Genomic DNA, 23,662 nt, shown 5'->3' with positions numbered 1-23,662 from the left:
GAAAGGGGCCTACAAGAAAGCTGGACAGGGACTATTCATAAAGGCTTGTGGTGATAGGAGAAGGGGGAATGGGTATAAACTGGAGAAGAGCAGATTTAGACTAGACATTGGGAAGAATTTCTTCACCATGAGAGTGGTGAGACACTGGGACATGTTGCCCAGGGTAGTTGTGGACCCCCCATCCCTGGAGGTGTTCAAGGCCAGGCTGGATGGGGCGTTGGGTAACCTGATCTAGTGGGATGTCCCTGCCCATGGCATGGGCGTTGGAACTAGATCACCTTTAAGGTCCCTTCCAACCCTAACTATTCTATGATTCTAAACTTTTCTCAATGTAGCTTGAGGCCATTCCCTCTTGTCCTCTCTCCTATCACTTGGGTGAAGAGACCAACACCTACCCCTCTACAACCTCCTTTTAGGTAGCTGTAGAGAGCAGTAAGGTCTCACCTCAGCCTCCTCTTCTCCAGCCTAAACAACCGCAGTTTCCTGAGCCACTCCTCATAAGACGTGTTCTCCAGCCCCTACACGAGCTTTTTTTGCCCTTTCTGGACACACTGCAGGACCTTAATGTCTTTATTTTAATGAGGGACCCAAAACTGAATGCAGTATTTGAGGTGCTGCCTCACCAGTACTGATTACAGGAGCACAGTTACTTCCCTGGTTCTGCTGACCATGTGTTTTCTGATAGAAGCCAAGATGCTATTTCCTTTCTTGGCCACCCAGGCGCACTGCTCATTCATGTTCAGTCAGCTGTCTACCAACACCCCCAGGTCTTTCTCTGCCAGCCAGCTTTCCAGCCACTCTTCCCCAAGCCTGTAGTGTTGCATAGGGTTTCTGTCTCCCCATTACAGGACTCTGCACTTGGCCTTGTTAAACGTCCTGTTGGTCTCAGTCCATTGATCCAGCCTGTCCAGATCCCTTTGCAGGGCCTCCCTACCTTTAAGCAGAGTGACACTTCCTCTCAGCTTACTGTCAGCTGTGAACTTGCCAAGGGTACATTCAATGCCTTCATCCAGGTCTCTGATAAAGATACTGAACAGGACTGGACCCAGCACCGAGCCCTGGCTGACGGCACTTGTGACCGGCCTACAGCTGGATTTATCTCCCATTTACCACCACTCTTTGGGCCCGGCCATCTGACCGGTTTTTAACCCAGCAGAGGATGCACCTATCCAGGCCAGTTTCCCAAGGAAGATACTGTGGGAAATGGTGTCAAAGGTTTTACTAAAGTCCAAGTACACTACATCCACGGCCTTTCCCTCATCCATGCAAGGCGATCAGGTTAGTTTGACAGGACCTGCCTTTTGTAAACCCATGCTGTCTGGGCCTAATTACCCAGTTGTCCTGTTTGTGCAGTGTGATAGCAGTCAAGATGACCTGTTCCATGACCTTCCCCAGCACTGAAGTCGGACTGACAGGTCTGTAGTTTCCTGGATCCTCTTTCCAGTCATTCTTGTAAATGGGTGTAACAGTTGCCAGCCTCCAGTCCAATGGAACTTCTAGTTCCTCTTGTTTATTTCCCATGCTGTGTGCATTGGTGTAGTTGCACTTCATTTGGGCTGTTGATCCCACTACACTCCCAAGAGAAATAGTCTTGTTTCTAAGTGACTATTCACTGAACTGTTTAACCCTTCTGTGGTGCCATTTGAAGTGCTATTCCTCACTTCCTGTGAGGTGGCAAACCAAGGGTCGAGGAGCGACTGAGAGAGCTGGAGTTGTTTAGCCTGGAGAAAAGGAGGCTGAGGGGAGACCTTATTGCTCTCTACAACTACTTGAAGGGAGGTTGTGGAGAGGAGGGAGCTGGCCTCTTCTCCCAAGTGACAGGGGACAGACAGGACAAGAGGGAATGGCCTCAAGCTCCGCCAAGGGAGGTTCAGGCTCAACATAAGGAAAAAATTCTTAACTGAAAGGGTCGTTGGGCAGTGGAACAGGCTGCCCAGGGAGGTGGTTGACTCGCCTTCCCTGGAGGTGTTTAAGGTGGGGGTGGATGAGGTACTGAGGGGCATGGTTTAGAGATTGGTGGGAATGGTTGGACTCGATCCGGTGGGTCTCTTCCAACCTGGTGATTCTGTGATTCTTGCCAGCACACCATCCCTCAGAAACTGGAGTGCCATTCCCAGCCTTTTCTTTCAATCAACCCTGGTTACGTCCCTCTCCTCCTTCACACCTGATTCAAAGCTCTGTTAATGAGCCCTGCCATCATCTTGGTTAGTAGCCTTGGAGTGTACCCCATCCTTGGATAGCAAGCCTGGTTATGTGCCCATAAACCCATGATCAAAGAACCCAAATTTTTGCTCCTTGCATCAGGTTCGGAGCCAGTTATTTATTTCCCAGCACTTCCTATTCATTCCCTCATCATTCCCAGTAGCTGGAATGACACAGGAGAAAACAACTGGTGCCCCTGAACACTTCATCATATATCCCAAGGCCGTGAAATCCCTTTAAATTACTTTCTTACTGGGATTTTGTTACTACCTAATTGGAAAATCAATAGTGGATAGTAATCCATGGGCCTAACCAGAGCTGGTAGTTTTCACTCAGCTTCTCTAACTGAGGTCCCAGGAAGGTGGCAAGCTCCCCTGTGTAATGGGTCTGGTCTGCAGGCTGGTCCTTCTGTTCCCTTCAGAAGGGAGTCTTCTGTGACAAGAACCCACCTCTTCTCCTTAACAGAGGTCATTTTAATGGAAGGTTTAGTGTGTCTTGACCTGGGGAATTTTTCTAGGCTGTGAGACACTATCCTCATTGAGGTTTGCGTCCACTTGCAGAGCTCCATATCTATTGTGCAAGGGAACCTGGGAGGCTGTTTAACACAGGGGAGGCATGACTGCTGTGCCAGGCAGGAACCTGCTGTCATTCCCCTCCATCTCCTAAGTTTCTCTCCTTGTCTGAATGGAGATAGGATGGGGAGTCCTCTTTCATACAGGGCAACCCACCTGCTGGGTCTGAGATGGGGCGCATAGGGTGTTATTCCAGTGGTCAGTCTCTATCTTGCACTCCCTGATTGTCCTCAGCCTGCTCACCTCTTCCATGAGCTCTGTCACTGATCAGACGAGTTCATCCATCCAAGCACAACTTCCACAGTGAATTCCCCACTGCGGTCTGATACTGGTGCAAGAGCGGGGGGCACGCCCTGCAGCCTGGCATCTGGGTGGCAGCGTGCACACACTGGGGCTCTGTCTGGGAGGCTGTATCAGTCACAGCTGGTGCAGAGCTTGGAGCAGCCCTATTTTTCTGTCAAGTGGCCACCATGGTTCTTGGGTCCTTCTGGCCAAACTGCAGTGCGCTCCCTGCTCACCCTGCCCGCGTGAACTGATGTGCAAACTGATGTGCCACACTTGTCTGACATACCACGTGCCTGTTTGCCTGCTCTGGTTGCAGCACGCCTTGGGGGCTGCTAAAATCTCCTTCAATTGCTTCCAGAGCCGCCCTGCCCCATGTCAGCCACCACGTAGGAGCTGCCACTTTCAGGAATCAGGAGCTGCCCACACCTTGCTCCCTCCAGAGTTCCTGGACTTCCTCTGCTCTGACAACCACCCCTTTGCCTCAATCAAGTGCCTGGCTGCAGCACTTACCATGTCTGCTGCAAATACTTGCTGATTGTGTGTTGCTGGTGGCTTTGCTGCATTTAAATATCCTGCAGTTGCCATCTCATTAACCAGCTTTACAGCCAAGGAAATAACAGTACATTAGAGGGGGGCAGAGATATGTTTATAGGAAGTAAAGGAAGTATTTCTAAGGCAGGTTGATTTATTCTCAGAATAAATCCTCTTGAAGATGAATTGGTGAAACTAAAGTAAAGCAGAGCAGTATGCATAGATCAATTTGTATATGGCTCTGCAGTTAATCACTGTCCAAATAGTATGTATTTTCCTTTCTATTCACTACTTAGCGAATCACTGTTTCTGAGATCCTGCCCTATACAGTGTATGACATAGACTAGATTCAAGAGTACATGTCATTTTCAGTTCTTTGCTTCTGATCCAAACTGTGAAAAGGAAAAGTGTTCCTGTTTCAGAGACTTTTAGAGTTAAAAGCTGATGAAAAATACAGCTCTGCATTTGCATTCTCAAGCCTTTTGTTCCCAGAAACAGTCATGATACTACCAGCTTTGGATAAACAGTTCCCTATCTACTGAACTTTCACAATGGTGTCTCTCAGTCCCAGACAAGGACCAGCATCCGAGTTGCTGTCTCTTTGAGAGGGCAATAGAGAGTTATAGATTGCTTTGCCAAATCACTGTGCATTCAGAGACACCTTGCAAATAGTGCTCCTCCATGACCTCCCACAAATGCTTCTCTAAAGGGGCTGTCTCCACATTGCTCTGCATGATGTCTCTCAATTTTAAGCTACATGTAGAGAAGAGGCCAAAATGTACATCTGTGTCCTTCTTATTTATAGCATAGCTGCATTTTGGTTTAGGACTAAGAAATATTACTGGTATTAATAATATTATTAGTATTCTTAAGTTGTTAACACCATTAATACATAGCTGAGTTGAATATCTGATTATTATAGACTAGGAATTACCAGCACACTGTTGATTTTGGTGTTTGTGCTGGTATGGAGACTTTGAGTCTAAAATGCAAACATTCCAAATGTATCCTTCTTATTTATAGCATAGCTGCATTTTGGTTTAGGACTAAGAAATATTACTGGTATTAATAATATTATTAGTATTCTTAAGTTGTTAACACCATTAATACATAGCTGAGTTGAATATCTGATTATTACAGACTAGGAATTACCAGCACACTGTTGATTTTGGTGTTTGTGCTGGTATGGAGACTTTGAGTCTAAAATGCAAACATTCCAAATGCGTATCGTTCTGCCCAGGAACTGGAAACTGTATATTGCTTATTCACATCAGCCTAGTCATTTGTGGATGGCAGGCCACATCTCTAAAGGAAAAAGCTCTAATCTCGTGAAGACACTACCCAGGAAAAAGTCTTCACTAACCATTATCACTGTCATCCTATACCAATGCTATTTTATCTAGCAACATCAGCACCTGTAAAAACAAGGAAGAGTGAAGGAGCCCTTCCTGTACTGAGAATATCTCCTGTTCAGTGAGCTGGATGAAAAGAGGAAACTTGTAGTGCATTGTGCTACAGACTGGTGGTTTAGATGTGAACAAGCATGTCTGTAACTGGCCTAGTTTGTAAGGTTTCAGGCACGTTCACTGACATAAAAATCCTTACAATTTACCTTGATTGGTGCCAGATTGGCTTTCCTCATCCTCAGTCGCTGCAGAGGAGTTCACTGTTCCTACACACTACCACGAAAGTACGAAGAAAAACTGGAAAAACACAGTTAAAATAGAGGTTTGAACTGACTAAAAGAATTTAAAAGGTTGGCATTTCTGGAGTACACCCATTAATTCAAGTATCTCACAACTAAAGGTTCATCTTACTTCATTATTTAGAAATACTAAGTGAAGAATCACTTTAGCAAACAAAATTAATATAAATTCAGTTCAAATATACTCTCACCAACATTAAAAAAACTGTGTTAGAGCAGGAAGCTAATTCAGTAAATCCTTTTTTTTCTGTTGAAGTGTACTTTGATTTAGGTCAGCTGCTTCTCTTACTGATAAGGGTTTCTTCTTACAGTGGTATTGCCATGAGGAACTCTAAAGACTTCAATATGAAATGTGAAAATTTGCGTTTAAAGGTTCAGTAAGCGCCAGAAACTTCCATCATAAGTAAAAATAAAAATGAATGTTCCATAAAACCACACAACTGTAGTAATCTAAACCCTGCACTTTCAACAGTAAAATGGTTGCACATCCATACACAGAACTCTGTATGAAGAAAAGTTCATTTCAACCTACATAGTATTGACACTGTCATTGACTAAGGCTTCATTTTTTTTTTCTTCAATTTTTTAAGGATTCATACAGTATACAGACCATAGGACAAGATCTCAAGGCACTCATAAACTTCCTCTAGATTTCTGGTTTGAGACAACATCAAGACTACAACCAGTGAGAATTTAAAAATGTGTTATGCAAAGACAGGCTCACATGTCCTGCCTTTTTTTTTCTTTCATTATATGATTGCCTTTTAATTTTTGTTGCCAAAGGGATAAACCAAGAGGAAATGGATTTAACAACTGAAAAGTGATGGATTTTAAAGCTGCTGTAAGTGATACTTGAATTCTGAATCTAATTTGTATGAAGGAGGAATAAAGAATAAGTCGTTTCAGAAAATTAGTAGAACCCAACTAAAAAAAATCACCCCTGCTCTTCTCTCATGTGTCCGTATCATTTGGGAACTTGAGCTTTGAGAAACAGAGCTCAAAATGCCCAGGCAACTACAGAACCATGAGAAGGTAAAGAGCACAAAGATATTGAAACTATTATGTCTCGTAACTCAGTATTACTGTGAGATACACTGACGTTCTTGAACATGAAGGAGGTCCAAAATGCACAACCTTTCCGTAAAATGCTGACTCTAACAGCAGAAATGAGCTGCTGCAGACAGCTATAGAGATATTTCTGCGTCTCCTCTTCAAGCTGTTTCAATAGAAAATATTTGCAAGAGAGACAGGAGGGAAACGGGCCTCAGGAAAATAGCCCTTGTAGTTTTTAAGACTTCTCTTTGCATAAATAGCTGGAACTAAGTGTAAGCAAACAGACCACTAGTTGCGTGATCTCACAGCATAGAGTCCATCATCTCACTCATGTGAGCAAGCAGCCTTGCTCCTTCCTTGTGTATGTTCTCCTTTCTGGGCTTAATAACAACTTGTGTCATCTTTGCTGCAGGAACATTGCTGATGCCTTCAGATGCCAGTGCCTACAAGGTCACCCTGACTGCGTATGTCTTCTGCAGATGCTTTTCTGAGTAATGCCACTGGCCGTTCCTCTGTGGTGAAGTAAATGTTGGACCTCGATATTCAAACTGTCCTCACAACAGTTAAAGAGAAACAGTTCTTACAGAATTTACTCAAGGTAGAGAGATCAAAAAGTCTTTCTCAGGATCTGTGTAAGTATGTAGAGAAGGCTAGTAGCATTTTTATACCCAGCAGCACTTCACCCCATACATCCTGCTGCCTGGATCTTAACACATGGTGATCTGTCAGCATTACATTTCTGACGTTGAATTTACCTAGACGACCCCATCTTTAATTCTTGATGTACTTCTGGTCTACCCTTAGGCAAGCCCTGCCAGAATTCATCAACCAGATATTTTTCCATATGATTTTGAGGACTCTATCAAGACTTCTCTGTTAGAAGATAGCTTCTTGCCTGGGTACCACAATGAACAATGGCCATCATTCTTCCTCCCCATTTTTTGAGGAAGAGTTTGGCACTCAGAAAAATGGATTGAGAACTCTCTTGGAAGGGATTTAAATTTGCATTTATAGCAAAAATAATCACCGTCCTAACTAAAGGCATGCCGAGTTAGGCTCTGCTCCTCCATGTGACAGCAGGACTGTTCCATCTCACAGTCCTCATACAGAACATAATTGACATTTAAAACCAGAAGTCTTTTCACCTAGCTCACTCCTGGAATGTCAAAGTATTGTCCATGGGCAAGAGAGCCCTTAGTCCAAACAAAAGGAGGAATAAAAATTGTATCAGGGTCTGCTACACTCTAGGTGGAGAGTCTGCCCACCAAACTGTTTTGTGTGTATGGGGGCATCTCCACTCTTCAGGAAAAGGAACAAGCTTTTGTTTCAGGTATCAAGTAGCCAGAGAACTTCATGATCTGTAAACCTTACATGACAGGAAGTGCTTCAGTCCCAGAAGGGAGAAAGTTTTAATACCCTTGTTGACATTCTTCCTTGCTAAGGCAGCTTTTGACCTAGGGTCATTTAGTTGGATGACAAATGCTCTCTGCCCATATCTCAGTAGTTCCATCAAGGCCCAAACAACCATAACAAGATATAGGCATCTAATATATTTACAAGTGTATACCAAGCTGGGCTAATCACATTTTCCTTGGATCTAGGTCTAGATTGATTGCCTTCTAGTTTTTGTCTCAGGAAAACTTCCAAACAGTTTTTTTTACTTCATATAATGCTGTCAACCTACTTTGCCTCTTCAATTTTATGCAGGAACAGTATGTATGTACTCTATTATAAACAATTTTTAGAAAAAACATATATACCCGTTTTGCCTTCTGCCTTTCAGTTGCCTCAAGCTTTCATTAAGCTGTAAGCATTAGCAGCCTGATAGGTGAGCATGTGCCAAGTACAACAATGAGAGTCATGCGTTGCTCTCAAGAGTATTTTCCTTACAAGTGTGGCAGGGGGTAAGTGATTTTTCAGCTTTCATGGGAGAACTAAGGCGGCCAGTTTTCTGTGGGAACATAAATGCCTTGTAACCTAGAGGTATTGAAGACACTTGTTAAGAACAGGGGGAATTGCAAACTCTAGAAATTAAGGAATTTTAACATCTTTTAAAACTCAGTGAGTGTTTCTCCAATGAGTGAAATAATAGATCTGCTAGACTTTCAGCACAGAAGCTTGGAGAGAATCAACGAAAGAGATTTATATTTCAATTAATTTGGCAGATGGCTCAAAAAAAGGTTACCTTAATTTCTCTTAAAAAATTGTAAATAAATTGGTTGAGCACCAAAATGGAACTAAGAGAAACTTAAGGACTACATTTACCAAGTGTCACATGAGAGGAGGCCTATAATGTAATCAAGTATCCGTCACTGAAACTTGATGAACATGTTACAGTCTCCTAAAGAAGGAAAAGCATCAGTTCACAGTAGAACTGGTCCTTAGGGTGCTCCAAGCTTCCACTGGGACCTGTCCTGACTTTTTGTCACTACCTGACCATTCAGATGGGCCTGCGTGTCCTGACACACTGCTGTGCAGAGATAGGCAGCCTAGCTTCTGATGCTCAGAGGCGGCTTAGAAATCAGAAAAGCTAGATCCACATTAGAGCAGTACTTTGACTCAACTAATTAGTTCTGGGCAATAGGGCATTTTAACTCAGGTGGGCACCATGCTAATTTAACCATCCTTCTGCTAGTACCCTTGTGGTTGCTTGATGTAGACATGTAATTATCAATTACACATTACAGGGAATGAACAATCTACGGTGCATGCAGACAGTTAACATACTATGACTGTTTTGTGACAGAACAAAACATGGGCAATGTTTTTAGTGAAAATTGTTGAAATTGAAGGTGTACGAAATAGGTGACTGATGCAACGTCAAAGTTTTTCCCTGACCAGTGCTTTAAAAGCTGCTGCCGTCTTTGCTTACAGGAAGTCAACACTGATTGAGGAACACTGTAGCATGGGACAAAGAGGGGAAACGGGAAACAAAAGTTCACTGTCTTTTCCACTGCTAGTACTAAGGGAACTCATATTAAACTAAAAGTTACTAATTATAACAGAAAGGGGCTAGTTCTTTGTGCAACAAGTAGAGCTCCTTGCAACAGGACAGGAGTTTACATGGATTCAATACAAGTTTAGGAAAAAAAAATGAAAAAAAACAAATACCTGTTTTAAATTTAAAAATGAGGACATAAAAAAACTGAGACAGGCAGAAAATATTAATTACATTTATGATCATAATTTCCTCATACTGGTGCTGGGGTGCCTTGCTGGAAGAAGTGTGGTAGCTAACTAGGAAGTATATTCTGTTAAAATAAATATGTTACTAATAATCCTCTCAAAATAAGACAGTGTGCAAAATCATAGAATTATGTAATGATTGGTTTGGAAAGGAACTTTGAAGACCGTGTAGACCAACTACCCTGCAATAGGAAGACATGTCTTGCATGAGATCGGGTTGCATAAAGCCCCATCCAACCTGACCTTGAACACTTGCAATGGTAGAACATCTACATTTCTTATCTAGGAAACTTGTTGCAGTGTCTCACCATTCTCACTGTAAACAATTTCTTCATTATGTCCAGTCTAAACTTAGCCTCTTTCTGATGTCTGTTGTCCTGTCTCTGGAGGCCCTGGTGAAAAGCCTCTCTCCATCTCTCTTATGAACTCCACTTTAAGGACCAGAAAACCACAACAAAAGCCTTCTCTTCTCCAGGCTGAACAGCTCTAGCCCTCTGATCATTGGCCCTTCTCTGGACCTGCTCTAACAGATTTGATGCCATAGACTACAGAGGAAGCCAAGCTAACTTGCCTAATGTTACCTTCATAGTCACAGCATCATTGAATTGTCAAGTCCATGCTGGAAACCTTGGGTTTTTTTGTGAATGTCCTTCAAAGGTGGATGTCAAGTCTACTGTCATAAAGTACATGGTAGATTTGACCACAGGTGGCAGAATTTTACAATATACAAGGCATATGATTTAGTCATATAGGTATTTATAATGTGGTGTCTGATTGTAAGTTTCTAAAAGGATTTGTAGCAACTTACTTGTGTCCTCTCCTTGGTCTCTTCACAAAGAGCAAGCCTATCACAATATTCTCACACAAAATAAAAGGTAACCTCTAAGTCTGTTCAGGAATGCAGAATTCTCATTTTCAGATTTTTAGGTTTTCTAGGTCAGCAGGTGCCATAATGTCTTAAATAAATTCACTGTTTTCAGCCCTGAATGTCAGTTTAGATTTTCTATTACCATAGCCTTAAGGATTATTGAATGATATGCAAGGATTATCTTGTAATGAAAAAGTATTAAAAAAATGCTCATCAATTAACAGTGTGAAATAACTGTGCTTTTTAAATGATATTTACATATTATTCAGTCGGAGACCTCCAACTAAATGCTGCTTTTCATGTTATTAACTATCTTTTAAGTACCTTTTCAAATAACGTTTTAAATATTTTAAGAGTAATAGCCACTTATTAGAAAGAGATTATATTCCTTATACAGTGCTTCAATGCTACAGTGAGAACACATCATGTCGTCATGGTTAAATTGAGCCAAATTGCTTGTGATTTGTTGTGGCTCTAGAGAGCTACGCATTAGTAAAGGGAAAGCATGGTTATTGATTAGGAATTCATCTGAGTAAGATATAGTGAGTCATATATCCTTAAAATGACTGAAGCACAAAAGGATTTATCTAATGTAATTAAAATGTTTAATATACAAAAAATCTAAGATCTTTACATGTAAAAATATAATCATGTCCCAAGCTACTTACAATCAAGATATGTCAATATTTTCACCTCCCAAGTTAAGCAATCATTTATCATGATTGATCAACAATCCTCCATCTTAAACTTCATAATTTCTTACTGTTTTAATCTACAAGAAAAATTATGGAGCAATTCATCATGAACGTGTTCACCAGGCGAGTGCATGTCAACCAGGCGGTCAGGCACAGCCAGCATGGGTTCATGAAAGGCAGGTCCTGCTTGACCAACCTGATTTCCTTCTCTGACCAAGTGATCTGCCTTGTGGATGAAGGAAGGTTTGTGGATCTTATTTACCAGGCCTTTAGCAAAGGCTTTGATGCTGTTTCCCACAGGATTCTCCTGTAAAAGTTGGAGACCAATAACTTAGCCAGGTGTACTCTTTGCTGGGTAAAAAACTGGATGAATGGCTAATCCCAGAGAGTTGTGGTGAATGGAGTTAAATCCAGTTGGCAGCCAGTCATAAGCACTGTTCCCAAGGGCTCAGTGTTGGGGCCAGTCTTTATTAACATCTTCATCACTTATCTGAATGAAAAGATTGAGTGCTCCCTCAGCAAGTTTGCAGATGACACCAAACTAGGTGTAAGTGTAATAGAATCATAGAATAACCAGGTTGGAAGAGACCCACTGGATCATCGAGTCCAACCATTCCTATCAAACACTAAACCACGCTCCTTAGCACCTCGTCCACCCATGCCTTAAACACCTCCAGGGAAGGTGACTCAACCACCTCCCTGGGCAGCCTGTTCCAGTGCCCAATGACCCTTTCTGTGAAAATTTTTTCCTAACGTCCAGCCTAAGCCTCCCCTGGCAGAGCTTGAGGCCATTCCCTCTTGTCCTGTCCCCTGTCACTTGGAAGAGGAGGCCAGCACCCTTCTCTCTACAACCTCCTCTCAGGCAGTTAAATCTGTGTCAATCTGTGTGAATCAGGTATCAATCTGATTGAGGGCAGGAAGGCTCTGCAGAGGGACCTGGACAGGCTGGGCCAATAGGCCAAGGCCAGTTGTGTGAGATTTAACAAGGCTAAATGTCAAGTTTAGCACTTTGGTCACAGCAACCCCATGCAACACTGCAGTACTGACCAAATGCGGCTGAAAAGCTGCCTGGCAGAAAAGCATCAAGGCATACTGGCATCTTATTGAGACAGCTATCTCGATAAGAGCCAGCAGTGTGCCCAGGTGGCCAAGAAGACCAACAGCATCCTGGCTTTTATTAGAAATGGGTTGGCTAGCAGGACTAGGGAAGTGATCACTGCCCTGTACTTGGCACTGATGAGGCCACGTCTCAAATACTGTGTTCAGTTTTGGTCTTCTCACAGGAAGGACATTGAGGTGCTGGAGCATGTGCAGAGAAAAGTTACAAACCTGGTGAAGGATCTGGAGAGCAAGTCATACGAGGAGTGGCTGAGGGAACTGGGTTGTTTATCCTGGAGTAAAGGAGGCTGAGGGGAGTCCTTACCACGGTCTACAGCTACTTGAAAGGATATTGTGGTCAGGTGGGTTTTGGTCTTGTCTCCCAAGCAACAAGTGATAGGATAAGAGGAAATGGCTGCAAGTTGTGCCAGAGGTTTAGATTGGATACTATGAATAATTACTTTACTTAAAGAGTGGTCAAACATTGGAAGGGGCTGCTCAGGGAAGTGGTGGAGTCACCATCCATGGAGTTGTTAAAAAAACATGTAGACATGGCACTTAGTAGGTATGCTGGTGTTCTGTTGATGGTGGGACTTCATGATCTTAGCGGTCTTTTCCAACCTTAACAATTCTATGATTCTAATAAAGTCCAAAACCTGAGATAAAAATTATAATCATGTTTAACAAGTTTGTACAACGGTGGTTCCTGTCTGACTGCAGGTAAAACATAATCATAGAATCATAGAATAGTTAGGGTTGGAAGAGACCTTAAAGATGGTCTAGTTCCAACACCCCTGCCATGGGCAGGGACATCCCAGTAGACTGGGTTACCCAGCGCCCCATCCAGCCTGGCTTTGAACACCTGTGGGGCATCCACAACTACCCTGGGCAACATGTCCCAGTGTCTCACCACTCTCATGGTGAAGAAATTCTTCCTAATGTTTAGTCTAAATCTGGCCCCTGTCCAGTTTATGCCCATTCCCCCTATAACCACAAGCCTTTATGAATAGTCTCTCTCTAGTTTTCTTGTAGGCCCCTTTCAGGTACTGGAAAGTCGCTATAAGGTCTCCTCGCAGCCTTCTCTTTTATATGCTGAACAAGCCCAACTCTGTCATCTTGTCCTTGTATAGAAGGTGCTTCAGCCCTCTGATCATCTTTGTAGCCCTCCTCTGGACCCATTCCAACAGCTCCATATCCTTCTTACATTGAGGATTCCAAAACTGGACATGGTACTCCAGATGAGGTCTCACAAGAGAGGAATAGAAAGACAGAATCACTTCCCTCCACCTGGTGGCCATGCTTCATTTGGTGCAGGCCAGGATACGGTTGGACTTCTAGGCTGTGAGCACACATTGACAGCTAATGTCAAGCTTCTCATTGACCAGTCATTCCAAATCCTTCTCTGCCGGGCACCTGTAAATGATGTCATCCCCCATCATGTACTGAAAACAGAGATTGCCCTGACCCAGGTGTAGGACCTTGCACTTGACCCTGTTGAACCTCATGAAGTTCTCACAGGCCCACTTCTCCAGCCTGTCCAGGTCCCTCTGGATGACATCCCGTCCTTCCAATGTGGCAACTGCACCACTCAGCTTGGTGTCATCTGAAAACTTGCTGAGAGTGCACTCAATCTCGTCAATACCAATTGATGAAGATGTGAAGCAGCACCAGTCCCAATACAGACCCCTGAGGGACACCAGTTGTCACGGGTCTCCAGGTGGACTTTGAGCCATAGACTGCTACTCTTTGAATATGACCCTCCAACCAGTTTCTTATCCTCCATACCGTCCACCCATCTCTGCTATGTAGAGAGAAGGATGTTATGGGGGACCATGTTAAATAGGTAGATAGATCACATCCATCTGTTTACCCATGCCCACTACTGCGGTAACCCCATCATAGAAATCCACGAAGCTGGTGATACAGGACTTGCCCCTGGTGAAGCCATGCTGGCTGCCATTAATCACCTCCCTGACCTCCCTGTGCTCTAGCATAGCTTCTAGGAGGATCTGTGCCATGATCTTCCCAGGCACAGAGGTGAGGTCAGTAGGAAAATAATGAATCAACCGTTTTTGGTGTTGTCCTGTTCTACCTAGCATAGTCCTATAATATGTTGTTGGTGGTTCATGCATCTTGTTAATGAAGTGGGTTTAATGGTGAATATAGCCAGAAATCATGCGACAGCTCCAATAAATACCTTACAATTTTAATTATTAAATGAGCTGCTCCCTAGGCCATTTCAAAGATATATTGAAAGACAAGGCATACTATTTTGTTACTAAATCTCATAGGATCTCACTCCTTAGGTTTTTTTTCTCCATTCCTGATCTGGTATGGCACCCATTGCTTCTCCCTCCTCTGGTCAAGATAGAATTATTTCTCTGCAATCAGGGGATTTAACCAAAATTGGAGAGAATATTCCTAACATTGGACTTCTTGAGAATTGTAACTTGAAATCTAGCAATGAAATATTATTTGAAAAGTGATACCTTAGCATTCCTTTTGCTTCTTCAGATTTTGAGGAAAATGATTTAATATACAGCAAAATTAATCTATTAGAAGGTTATAGACTGTTGTTTGAAAAAAGACTGACGTCATCCCCTTTATGTGTTAAATGGCTGAGGCCACATTTAATCAGAAATGTTATTATATTTGAAAGTTTCTGTTTGTTTGTCTTTTTATATTTTAAAGATACGATTTGTGAAGAGCAATAATTCATGTGTACTGTTCCCTGCCTGTCAGCTATTTACTGTTTTCATTTCTAGTTGGATTCCCATCCATTTCATTAAGTGCTTGGCCATCTATAAATTAATAACTTCTCTACGAAATGTCAAAATAACTTCAGTCATTGAAGTGATTTCAGGAGAGAGTTAGGTGTCTCTCTGTCCTCATGCAGACACTGTGTTGCAGGACGTCTGTACCATCAGAGTGATAGTAAAGCAGTTCTGATGTAATACTAGGACTATTTAAATTCTAACTCAGAGAACCCATGCCTAGCATTAGATTAGTGTTCTGTCCCTTTTATGCTATTGCAGTGCCACTTGTTTAGAACTGAATTAGCCTGTAGCATCCCCGGTCCCTTTATATACATGACTAGGAAGTGCTAAAGAACAGCCAAAATTGGCTGATATACCAGCTGATCAAAAAAACAACCAAAATACTCAAATTGCAGCCCTAGCAATGGTATATTTCCTTACAGTGAAAATGCATTTTGTCAAAATATATTCCATTATTTGCAAGATGTGAGCACAATAGCATAGCTGGTTGTTTTAGTGCCAAAAAAACTCCAAACCAAACAAACCACAACAGGAAAAGTAAATATGTTCTTGCAAGGCATGATATTTTCTTATACCAAAACTAACAAGCTTTTGATTTTTGTACCTGAAATATCACACATAATAGTTAAAAACATTATTATACCAGCAGATGTCAGTGCAATCATTGAACACAGGCTGCAATGCAGCAGAGTATATCCTTTTTATTCACTGCTGCAAACAAATTAAAACGTATTGATGAAAGTTAGAATATCATGAAACACGTAGTCCAACAGTTTTATAAGAGATTGTATCTATACTTTTAAAATGGATTAAGTTATTGCATCAAGAGCTTGAAAAGATTTTCAGTGCTAAGAATTTCAGAAGTATTTTCTTGGCATCTTTTTTACTGGCTAACAGGAAGTCTAAATTTATTTACAAACCCATTTGTTTGTACCTCAATTAATTGATAGCATTTACAGAAGTGGATATTAGGGCTTGACTTTTTTTCTAACCAGAACCTGTGATCAGGAATCCATTGAAAGGCAAGCTAACTGTAGTTTTCTCAGACCTTTCTAGGACCTCAGTCAAGAACTGAGAGGACTACAAGTCATGCTGCTTTAAGCCTCTATTAGAAAATTTTCCTCTCACTTTCAGGGTGATGACTTTGAATAAAGTTTGAGATAGTGATAGGAAGAGACCCTGGCATTGGTTAACCCTCAAAGTAAAGAGGAGGTTGGAATGGTATGATAATAGCCTTAACAAGTACAGAACTAGACATCAGATCTCTGTATAGGGTCATGCCAAACTCCCATTTATCAGCTCTGGTCTGTTTTCCAGCAGTATTGTCTTACTGTTTCACTTTCTCTCACTTCCATTTTTACTTCTTGCTCCTTGGATTGAAATCTCGACTAATCCCCACCCTCCAGGAATTTCAAGGACCTGCAGAATTAATACCACGAGAGCACTAATATAATGAAAAATCTAGATTTGGGGCGGTTTATCATACTCACCTCGCCAATTCTGATAGCCTAATAGCTACAACAGCGTACCACACAAAAAATGTCTTTTCCTAGGTATACAACACACACATTCTATGATATCTGACTCAGCTGTTTAAAACAGGCTGGATCTTGGATTCAAATATTTTCAAGTGTCGGTATGCTTAACACTGAATCCTAAACACAGCTTGATTGGCTTACCTTGAACCAAAGCAGACTAGTAACATCCATCAAAATACAGAATAAAAAAATAAGATGTACCTTTTCAGTCAGTCCGATTTAGCTGTGACAAGCAGACAGTCCTTTTCCAAGGCCTTCAAATGCCACCTAAACAAACCGATCACTGGTCAGAAATAGTAGATACTAATTCACACAATGTCAAATCCCAGTGTACTTTCATCTCTCTTGCATTTTCCTTTTACAGTCAACATGCTTATGCTCACTGCCATCCACAGAGGTGCTGAAATTAGACCAAAGACATGAAAATCATGGCTAACCTGACTTCCAGGTGCCTGATCATCCCCTGCTGTGGTTACTTTCCTGCAAGCAATCTGACATTTCCTTACCCTGGAGACAGGGGAAGAAAGATGTCAAAAAGTAGGTAAGTAGGTGCCTGGATCTCCCTGGTACAGCACCTCAGGGCAGGGACAGTGTGTGAACTGTGTGGGCTGAGCTCAAGAAAGGCAAGAAAGCAAAGGAGGTAGTGCAGGATATTATTTCTGTGCTAATGCCATCCTTTCTCCCTGCCGCTGAACATTAATTGAGCAGTGTGGTAGTGGACTTCTGACTCTTGTGCCAGTTTGACTATTTTTAATATTTATGCTTTTAACTGTCCTGCTGTGGGATTTCTGTGTTGTTTACATGACTGTTTCCTTTGGGGCACCTTGGGACAAATGTTGACAAGAGCACTTGCACTTAACTAGCAGAGACTGATTTCTCACTCTGGTCCTCCACATGCACTTTTCCTGACTCTTCGTTACCCTTGCATAGGTAGTGAGCTACAACACAAGACTGGAAATACAGAGGCCTGGCTTCTGTCTCTGGATTTGAACTGCTCTGAAAGCTTTCTATCTATTCTACTGCTACTTTGGCATCTGAGGATACTAAAGTATTTTACAAACTGGAGATAAAAACAACAAATGCTATGAGAGGCATGGTTAAGCTTTCTTTTGTCTCACAGAGGAATTTGCAAAGAAATATTATTCATGCAAATGGTGAGATCGAAGCTAAGTGGAAAGAATTTGCTTTAGTTTGAACCCCACACACATATTTCACATTCCTGTTATACTTCTATACACTCCTCTATCTTTTTTTTTTTTTTTCCACAAATATGTGTGTGCGGTGGCTGATATAGGCAGTTCAGTTGGTGGAACCAGGGATGTGGAACTGGTCAATTTATAATCATATTAAAAATTAAAACAGCTGACGGGTTTTCTTCCTTATTCCAAGTTTTTGTATGCCAAGACTATGATTCTTTTTTTTTTTCCCTTGTAATAGCTGCTGATAGTCCTGACACCTAAAGCAGAACATGAAATTAGATTTTCCATGATGATTTAGGTGTTAGTGATATCATTAGTGACAGAGGCACACAAAACTCACTCCAAAACCCAAAGTCCATGGCTGCCATGCAGGATGAAATCCCTTGAGATGTTTACCTGAAAGGAAAGAAAGAAACAGAGAGAAGGAAAAATGCCTATTAAATGACCCTTTTTAGAGAAAATCAGGCATACTACTATCAAGCTAAAGAAAGTCTTTATGAGCAAATTGCTCTACTTCTTTAGGATTTTAGAAATTCATGAGAACCATTGAGATAGAATGCAGATCTGAGTGCACTGAAGTGAAGGAATTTCACCAAAGCACATTGGTAAAATTTCTGTTATCTGTGTCTTGGCTGTGCACAAATGTCAGTTTTCTACAGCTGGGTGGAATATTTCATGAATTATTTGAGAAATGCATTTTGTTCTCTAAAGACGCCAGGGTAATCAGCAACAGGTCTGTTCTTGACTAATATCCTTCTAGGCTTCATGAGTCATACAAAGTTTAACATCTCTTCATCGAACTTAACAGACTGTATTATTTAAAGTCTCTCCAGTTCTCCTGAAAGCCAATAATCAAACCCACATTGCTGATCATTACCAGACAGCTGGCATTAGATGTATAAAGTACATGCTATCCATTACAGAGCTCGGGATAAATATGCCTCAGTGACACTAAGTTAGTTCTCTGATCAGATACATGAACAAGAAAGAAGAGAGATGAAATCAGACACTTAGGAGACTGTACTTAATATTCAGCCTGGGAAATGTGGTTAGGATCAAAGATGGAGAAGAATAGATATTCTGTATTAAGAGGTGGACTAGACTCTTCAACAGACCCCTGAAAGCAAATGGAAGGTAACATGTAACACTGCAAAGCCTTTTTCCTGTTTCTCCAGTACTTATATCAATCACACAGCAATAAGTAACACATGAGAAGGGCTTGTTTCTGGGAAAGAGAAAAGAACTTTCCATTTGTTGCTGTCTGAATAGCCATCTAAAATTAGTTACTGATATTTTGACAAAAAGCAAGGGAAAACTTGGTCAAAAGAGAGATTAAGCTTTATAATCATCAGACAGAAGATAAATTTCACATAATATAGCCTAGCAAGTACAGAATTTCTCAGAGAGAAGACTGTATATAGTTAAGCACTATTACATTTTACTTAAAAATAACTTAAAAATTTGTAGGAGATTGCCTGTCTTCAATTGCCAGGCTGCATTATCATTCAGTCCTTGCTAATATTTCCTGGCTGAGTGTTCACTCTGGTATGGTTTTGCTATGCAAGGAAGATCTTCATGCTATTGCAAGCGCAAGAGTTTCAGTGCTTTAATAAATTCTAGGTGGTTAGCTTCAGCACTAGGTCACAAAATTCAGCCCAGTGGGGAAATCATAAAAACCAAGAGAAAAGCAGAGCATGCCTAGCTAGGATGTCACTGTCCCACGTCTCCTCATCTCACTGCTTTCCTTCATACACCCTGGCTGACCCTTGTACACTTGTCCTGACCCTGGTCCCTAGAGGGGTATCTATCCAGACAAAGGTGATCTATACTCAAACCATAGCTTTTGATGTGACTCCTCAGCTGGTGGAAGGTGGCATGACAATCAGCTGTGAACAATGATGGCTCACCAGAGGGTGGCATTGCTTAACAACATATGCAGTTTGGATAAGTCCTCCTTCATCCTACTTGCTTCTTTTCAGAAACTCAGCAGGTACCAGTTGTGGCCCTACATACCAATTCTGCGCTGCCATGAGACAGCAAGATGCTCCATTTCTATAGCTTTGCCCTGGATACTTAACATAACTTCATGAGATATGCAGCATTGCTAGTTTACTCAAAGCCTAAGCTGGAAGGGAATGCCATGTGTTTTCCTAGCTTCCATATTGCATGATAGTGTTGAAAGAAGTAAAAGAAGAATGAACTGAGTAGCATAAGGAAGGCGGCAGGTCTTCACTCCTTTTTTTTTTCCATCCCCTTTGAAGACTGCTAAACCGCTCCCTTTACTGAAGGGGTTCTTCAATAGTGAGAGTTAGGAGAGAGACCCACAAATGGGATGTGAAAAGCAGCCTACCCTAATAAAGCTCATCATATCAACTGAAATAAACAAGCCCTCTCGTGCCACTAGTGTTTTTTCAGTGGTTTGCCTCAGTGATGCGGTGGCTTATCACAGAGGCAATAGCCTCATGGGGCCAGGAGCAAGGCAGTGTTTAGACACACAACTCCTGGCCCATAACTGTTTGAAGAATTATGCAGCTGGCCTTCAGTCAGGGCAACGGAAAAAAACCACTTCATCTGAGAAGAGCACAAAAGTATGCAAATTAGTAGCAAATACAATAAAGAGTCTGCCCTGTTGCGTGCTCCACCACTCCGTTTTCTAGATATTACCAGATGCCCAGCTAATCAGGATTAGCGCACACAGGGATGGGCAAGGTTAACTTAGCCCAAAGTTCAGTTTGTTCTCAACCCTCAGGACTGCGCTACCATGGCCCCAACAGTCTGGCATCAACAAAAGGCTCACAACACTGGTAAATACTTGGAATTAAACATACTGAAAGTATGTGTCATGGAAGTAACAGAATTTCTTATGAGTGTGCATAGATGGAAGCAATATGATGAGTTTAGCTGTGGATGACCCATAAGGCAAATTTAAAAAATAAAATTTAAAAAAATATTAAAAACTATATCTACATCATCTGACTTGAAACACATGAAATAATTCATGTTCATGGAAAAGCGATCTCAATATTTTAATTCACAAAAGAATTAGTAAAGCATATAATTTACATGGGACCAAATTATTCACAGAGTATATTGGTCAAAAACATGCTTTGAAAAGACAGAAGGAAGAATCTTCATAGAATTTTGAAGAAAATGAGTCTTCTAAAATAGAGACTGGCTGGCTGAAGACCACAGATGAAACTAAATACTGAAGGCACTTGGAAACTTAGCCCAGATGCAAATTTTATCTGTGTCACTGCAACAATGTAACTGAAGAGTGAGAAATGAATATTATAGAGTCTGGAGGTGAGGTAGTACGAGAAATCTGGGTGTGGATACTGTGATTCAGATCTATGTCTTCATACAACTGCTACTTTTCAGAACACCTCCATCTTTATGTAAATGATGAATTCAAAAACTGTGTACCATATGATTCGTAGAATGGCAGTGCCCCAGTTTTGCATAAATTAAACAGCAGATCCTGATAACTAGGCTTTCCCATTTACATTATGTCTCAGTTCCAAATCCATGGGATATAAATGAGAGTAGCATATGGTCCAGAAATGGGAAAGCTGTGGGACTTTCATGTATGCATCATGGGAACAAATGGTGGTTCCACAGATGGAGCATTTAGATGGGTCTCCTGTATGATAGATGCCAGTGCGCGGGAGGATGAAGACATGAGTTGCCTCTAGAGGTCTCTGCTGGCTAGTATGACTAGGAAAAATGGTAGATCAACACAGAGTTTGTAATGAGATCTCTTTATATCTTGGCATTCCATTTTCAGTACTTGTCTGTATGTGGAAATTCATGGCATAGCTCAATGAGCTTTCCATTAAAGCTGCACTATAGCTAGCACTTGTCTGTGAGAGCACTAATAATAAAAATAATTTCATTTCAAATTAATTGCTTCACTTGGGGTTTTTTTTTCTGTGAGCAATGTGAGGAGAAAATACAATTTTTATTCTGTCATTTCCTGGGGCTGTGGAGGAAAATTGACAAGGCAGAGTGGACCTGAGAGAAAAGAAAAGAAAGACTTGAGAAGCCACTTCTGTATACCACAATATTGCATAGGCACAAGTTATATATTGCACTATTAGCATTTTCAGAGACAAGCATTTAGGTACAGCCAACAGGGACAACATTATTGGAAGGAAAGTCAGGAAAGTCTTTATTTGAAGCGTAAACCAGTCTCCTGGCATATAATGTCTGACACAAAAAAAAATAAAAATGAGATTAACCCTATAGCCCAGGAGCAGCAAGTGGGAGGGGAAACACAAAGAGATGGTTATAGAACACATTCTAACCTATCACAGTAAGACAAGGCTCACTGTATTGCTTCACTCAGTATGAGTGGATGCATGTTCAAATATAGACATTTTCTTACCCTCGGTCGAAAAATTTCTGCATATCAAAGTTAACAGTGAGTTAACATCAAGGCAATGTGCCAGCACACAATGCTTTGTCTGTGAAGCAGTTTTTAGCTAATAATGATATTGCTGTGCCTGAGCACCCATGCTGTTCACCAGACGTGATTCCCTGTGGTTTCTACCTCTTCCCAAAGATAAGGCCGATGCTCAAAGGAACCCATTTTTTTTGAGGGTAAAATATGTGAAAGCAAAAACAATGGAGATCTTCAACTGTCTTTCCAAAAATGATATGTGAAATTGATTTGAACATTGGCAGCATTGTGTGCAGCTGTATGTCAACTCACAAGGGGACTATTTGAAGATGATCGTAGCTGATTTTCTTGATTTGTTAAAGAAAAAGAGTTACAGTCACAGTCTTATTTTTTTTTGTGTTGGACCTCATATTTTGAAATACTAAGTTAAATTATTTGGAGAAGAATTTTAAGACATTGGAGGAAAAACCCACCACAACCCCAAACAAACAAAACATACATTTTATTTCAAGACTGGCTTTGTATTTATTTGTGAACTCTTAGTACACTGTTATATGTCCCATCAAATCTAATCAAAACATGCTTATAAAAGCAGCATAATATTGCCACCAAAAAAAAAAAAAAGAGAAGAAGAAAAAAGAAAATATTTGTGCCAAGTGACGGTGCTGCCCTTACTAACGCAAGGTACTGTGAGCATAAGAGATTCCTCTCCCTGGCCCTCCTCCCACACCTGACTGCCTCTCATCTCTCACAACTCCAGCACTGTCCTTTTGACCCCACTCCCATCACCTCCTCCTTCAGCCATGCTCCTTTGCCTTCCAGATGCTTTCATGGATACTTTATAGTGTTACTGGCATTAGACTTCTTACTGCAGACTGGGAACTTGATATCCTTTCAATAATGCCTAACTGGGTTGCAAAACCCAGGCTTCCACTGGAGGGGGCAAGTGATGGGAACTAGACCAGGAGATGAAAGAACTGATCCTTTTCTGCTGTCAGGTTGGGGATTTCTGGGTAGCAGTGCCTGGGTAGCAGAAAGGAGATCAGTGGTGTGGCAAACCAGGCATAGGTGCAGAGATGGGGCAGCAGCAGAGTGCATGGTTGGCTCCATGTAGGTATGGTGGTGCTGGAGTCAGGGCGGGGGGATCCTCTGCTGACATTGCTTGAAACCCTGAAAGCTCCTACAGCACAGCACTGCAGGAAGAGCATTTCTTCAAACTCTTACCTTCTTATGCTTACCCAGAGTTTTATTTTGTGGCAAAGTTAAAATGAGTCAACAAACTTCCATATAAAAACCCTATATCAGCACTTTCTAGAAGTAAGAGAAAAGAAGAGTAGAGACACTAGGAATTTTTTTCCCTTTGTATTGCTATATGTAGAGTCCCAGTTCATAGGTAGAAGGAAGATTTTATAAATCTTGCTGTATTTAATATCAAATATCAGATGTAGATCTCAGATCTGTCCAGCAGGTTCACTTCACTGGTGGAATCCAAAGAACAGAGCTTTTTCTCTGTGGTCATTTTGTAAATAAAAGAACAGACTGTATGCATTTATG

This window comes from Phaenicophaeus curvirostris, chromosome Z (assembly GCF_032191515.1).
Source record: "Phaenicophaeus curvirostris isolate KB17595 chromosome Z, BPBGC_Pcur_1.0, whole genome shotgun sequence".
Classification (NCBI taxonomy): domain Eukaryota; kingdom Metazoa; phylum Chordata; class Aves; order Cuculiformes; family Cuculidae; genus Phaenicophaeus; species Phaenicophaeus curvirostris.
The sequence above is the reverse complement of the archived record's forward strand: the minus strand, read 5'-3'. Positions refer to the sequence as shown.